The sequence below is a fragment of the Penaeus monodon genome, chromosome 14 (assembly GCF_015228065.2).
Source record: "Penaeus monodon isolate SGIC_2016 chromosome 14, NSTDA_Pmon_1, whole genome shotgun sequence".
In the NCBI taxonomy this organism is placed as follows: domain Eukaryota; kingdom Metazoa; phylum Arthropoda; class Malacostraca; order Decapoda; family Penaeidae; genus Penaeus; species Penaeus monodon.
Window position 1 is genome coordinate 884,225 of NC_051399.1, and position 5,000 is coordinate 889,224.

Genomic DNA, 5,000 nt, shown 5'->3' on the forward strand with positions numbered 1-5,000 from the left:
TCGTTTCAGTCGTTTTATTCTTAAGTTTAGTCAAGGGAACGCGATCGGACCAGTAGGCGCCACCTCTTCTCCTCTTCCCCGCTGTATGACAACTCGTAACTGTTCCCGCCGCCCCGACAGTTTTATACGTGTATCAAGGTAGCGGAGGTCGTCGGTTGGGAGCAGGTTGCCTTTCACGCGAACGCCGGTTTTACTGCCTCATCACCGGCTGACCGAGCGACCCCCTTGAATGGACGGGCGAGGCGGCGCCCACTCTAGGAGGCGCCGTCTCCGCATTTCGCTGTTTTCGTCGTACAAGGAAAGCCATAGAGAAGTAATCAGCGAATTAGTTTACTAGATCCGACGTGTCATCTTCAGCAAAAAGGGCGAAGACGGAGGTTCCGCATGGGTGAGCAGTTTTAGGCGTATGAGCATCGTACATCCGGCACCCTCTTGTAAACAACGCGGACCCGGTTTTAAAAAAACGTCTCTTTTCGTCCCGCCTTTTTATCTGGTCGACCTCTAAACCTGACATTGGGAATGCCAAAGCGGTGTTCGCATTAACGAAGCTATTTATAACGAGTTGTATAAAGAATCAGGTGAGATATACATGATATATGGGTCTCAGGATATGGGTGACCTTGGCTTTTGTCTATATGGGTCAGCTGACAGCCGACCTTGCCTGACTCAAACAGAAAGTGAAATTGCCTTCTATAGGCCTTAAAGACAAATGTCAGGGTGTTTGTGTTTAATTATATGCAGTCTATACATTGCCCCCCCCCCCCAACGCACGCACAAATTCACATGCGTAGCTTGTGTGTGTGTGTGTGTGTGTGTGTGTGTGTGTGTGTGTGTGTGTGTGTGTGTGTGTGTGTGTGTGTGTGTGTGAGTGTGTGTGTGTGTGTGTGTGTGTGTGTGTGTGTGTGTGTGTGTGTGTGTGTGTGTGTGTGTGTGTGTGTGTGTGTGTGTAAGTATATCTCACTCTACATGTTCATGTACATATATTAACCCAGCAGATTATACAACATGGACCAGTAACGGTAAGTACGGAAGGCATGACAAATCGGCGCAGCGGCCCAAGATCAGCAGATCGATGTCGTGGTGACATTAGTATTAGGCATCCTGGACAAGACAAAGACAAGTATTTAGACGATGTACCTGTTTTAGCATTTTGTTTTTCGGCCCTTGTGCATTGTCCGCTTATTCAGGAACGTCATGAATAGAAAAAAATCACATAAATGTAAACAAGATTCAAATATTTCTCAATGTTTCCTTTACCTAATCTACACAATGTTATTACAATGCACTGATGGCAGACTGATAAACGAACGTTCTCCCTGCTTATGAAGCAAAAATGAAAACTGATTGTGATTCAAACGACTAAGCCTATTTGTGAATCGTCAAATAATACGTGACGATTTCAGAATTTTTCCCTGGACTGTCAAGAAATGATCAGACATATATTTACTCTTCATGTAGCCTTCGGCTTTTCACACAAATTAAAAGAATGATAGATCAAGGGCGTATGATTTTAAAATTACGTGATTGTGTATGCTTCAATAGTATTTTATGAATCTCGTGTGCCATTAGCAGACTTCTAATTGAGATGATCCAACTTTTCTATGCCAGTAAAAACAGTCAATTTCCTTGTTTGCTGAACACGATGGGTAGTAAACCCGGCAATTCCTTGTACATAGGGGGGTAATTTAGAAGCAAACAAACAGGCTGCCACACCAGACATGAGAATAACCATGATACAAATAGAATTAACTAAATTGCTGGTACTACTACTACTACGTTTTGTGAAATTGCATACTATAGTGCAATACAAAAGGTTCAAGATTTGTTTTCTTCACATAAACGCTACTAGGTGAACATTACTGGAACATCTCTGTTAACAATAAATCAAATAAAAGCTCTTCGACATAAGCGCCGCCCTAGCCCTTGCGAGGGAGTTCGTGATGTAAAGCCGGATCATCACCAATATTAAATTGGGAAAAACCATATGACCGGAAGGGCAGTAGTAATGGTTCTTCTATAAGTGAACTTCCCATGCGTACGGGCGCTTTTTCTGCCAGTGAAAGTATTCTAAGAATTTGCCTTCAGCATCTGGAAATTCTACTGCTCAGCAACCTTGGCCGACAGCCCTGCTATAGCATTCCAAGCAGACACATAATACGATCATAAAAAAGACATAGCATAAGCCTTTCGTCCTTATCCTCTCCATCTACTTTCCCTGCCTTGTATCTCTTTCATCTTTCTCTCCCTGAAAGCACCTATTCGAGCGTGAGGGCGTGTAAAGCAATGCCCGGAACCAGATATTATTACGTAGATTCGTTTTTTGTGCGAATTGTGTGCCTGTGTTCCTCTTCCGAAAGGTCGAGCCAGAAGGAAGGAGGAACTGGTTGCGGGAAGAAGAGAAGGGAGCGGAGAGAAGACCAAAGGGGAGCCGTGGGAAATATGAAGCGAAGAGAGAGAGAGGGGGGGAGGGAAGGAGGGAGAGAGAGAGTGAGAGAGAGAGAGAGAGAGAGAGAGAGAGAGAGAGAGAGAGAGAGGGAGGGAGGGAGGGAGGGAGGGAGAGAGAGACAGAGACAGAGAGAAAAAAAAACAAGGAGTAGAAATAAAGGAACCTTGAAAACATTGGAAACTTTGTAAGAGGAGTCTGATGAAAATTAATATGCAGATCTCTAAAGAGGAGAATAGAAGGTATTTTACAGATATCCAGAAATAAAACAACCACAGAAATGTGTAAAAAGAGGAAAATAGGAGGTAAAAAAATTTACTTTGTATGGAATCGTTGTCCGAAAAAATCGTCAGCAATAACATATACTTTTACTATCCTTGGTAAACACTATCTCTTATATACATTTGTACACACGCACACGAATATATAGGCAGAAAGATAAAAAGATCGATGCACATAGCTCAGTGTCTGAGTGTTTAGCCGCATACGACATTCTGATATGTGTCTATAGTTTTCCCGCAGTTATCAGAACAAAAAGTTATCGAAGCAAAAAGTTTGAGAACAAACTGACTTGACACAATTATCCGCTTCAAGAGCTCAAAGGAAAGGGTCATCTTTCACCAGTTACGTTTGTGTCCATTAAATTTTTATTTCTCCGTTTTTTACCTTTGATTCTACGGGGCCATTACCCTACATTATGCAAGGGCTGTGAGACCAGCAAGTTTTTAGGCATTGAGGTAATCTTCGACGGGGAGATGCGAAGCCCGAGCGATAAGAACAGGGTTGTAAAACGCTCGGTGTGCGTTTCTGGCTAAGAGTTGTTAGCGTATTTGTTTATATGTGTCGAGGCGCCATCAGATACAGAGGAAAGATGGAAATACAAACCAATCTTGCTTTTGCCGGTCATTTGAGATTCTCACTTCTCACGCATTTCGACTTTGTATATCTTTTTTTTTCTATTATTATTATTTATTTTATTTTATTATTATTATTCTTTTTTTTTTTTTTTTGTTAATACGACAATGAATCGACACACGCATTCATCAGAAATAAAAAGCCAACCATAAAAAAATCCTTAACATAATATGCGAATCAGTTGAAGAATATTCCTCTGCCTCAACATAAATCTTAGAAATTAATAGAATATACATTCAAAGGCTTCACAAACAACCAGAAAATAGGGTCAGTGTGGTTTATCCGATGCAACATATGCAATACTCAGGTCATAGACTGGTGCAACGTCACCTTCTAAAACACAGTAAGTAGTTCCTCCGAGTTGCCCTTGCAAGGAAGTCGTCCTGTCGACAGGCAACACTCGGGCTCTGTATTACGTCACTCTGAAGGAGGCGACGCTCCTTTCAATCGGCAAAAAATACCTGGAGAGGTTTAAATCAGCATAAACATCTGGGTTGATGTGCATTACCTATCTGTACACGCAGGTACACTAACACATACAGAAAAACACGCGGGTACACACATATATTGTATACATACACTTATAAGTGAATAATAATTAAAAAAAAACACACACACACACACACAAGGAAACATACGCACAAGCAGAAGACGATTTCTAGGTATGGACATATATTAAGTATATGTGTGTAGAGAGAGATAGGTGGATAGATAGAGAGAGGGTGGGGAGAAAGAAGGGTGAGAGAGGAAAAGAGAGAGAGAGAGAGAGAGAGAGAGAGAGAGAGAGAGAGAGAGAGAGAGAGAGAGAGAAGGAGAGAGAGAGAGAGAGAGAGAGAGAGAGAGGAGAAAGGGAGGGAGAGGGGGAGGGGGAAGGGGAGAGAGTTGTAACAACTTCCCGCCGCTGCGACTCCGAACCCAATACGAGACCGACAACGAAGCCGACCCGAAGCATCGATCCCCGACTAATGATCGAGGTTAGTGATAAGAAGAATATATAACAGAAATATTAAGAAATCAATTATGTAACACGTGTTCTCCAGGAAGGCAAAACGTTATAAAAACTTGATGAACAGAAGAGAGTAAAAGTGAAGATGAAAGTGCAGAGTGAGCGAGCAGAAGACGGTAAAAAGGAATGACAAGAAAGGCTCCTGCAAGCGACGCGGCGGACGGCGAGCTGTGTTTATATGACCTTTCGGAGGCGTTTGAAGCACGGGGGCGCGAGAGCCACTTGGCTGCACGAGAGAGACATGCAGTGATGTAACACTGCTTAACTTGAGGAGAGGAAATGCACACAAAGCGACCGGGAAAAGACACTGACAGGGTAGCAACGTGGCCGACGGTCAGCCATAAATCAGGATCTCGAGCGAGGATGCCGTGACCGCGAGCCAAAGGCGATCTTCCGAGTGCCGTGAAGTGGTGACATAACCCAAGCAGGAAAAAAAAAATCGGGGCACACCTTACAGCCATTTGCTTCCGCACGCCCCGACCAGATCACTGAGGCCGAACCTGGATAAGAAAAGACCTTCCGTCGATCCATCACCGACACGATGATGTATGATGTCGATGGCGTCAGAGCCTTGCCGGGCATAACGGGCGCGCGGGCGTTGGCCAGATAACGCTAGGCATGAGAGAGCGCGGGATT

General features: G+C 43.7%; 1 protein-coding gene across 3 annotated transcripts in view; it reads right to left on the bottom strand.

Moving 5' to 3' along the window:
- LOC119580757 (nuclear polyadenylated RNA-binding protein 3-like) overlaps positions 1–5,000 on the bottom strand; it is a 101,185-nt gene that overhangs the window by 2,913 nt on the left and 93,272 nt on the right. Inside the window, exon 1 of one of the 3 annotated variants that reach the window (XM_037928860.1) lies at positions 1–108. This exon is cut by the window's left edge and continues 98 nt beyond it. The exons of the other annotated variants lie outside the window; for them this stretch is intronic. The gene's annotated coding sequence lies outside the window, so the exon portion shown is untranslated. Of the gene's footprint in view, positions 109–5,000 lie in introns of those variants that run through there. 3 annotated transcript variants of the gene reach the window in all.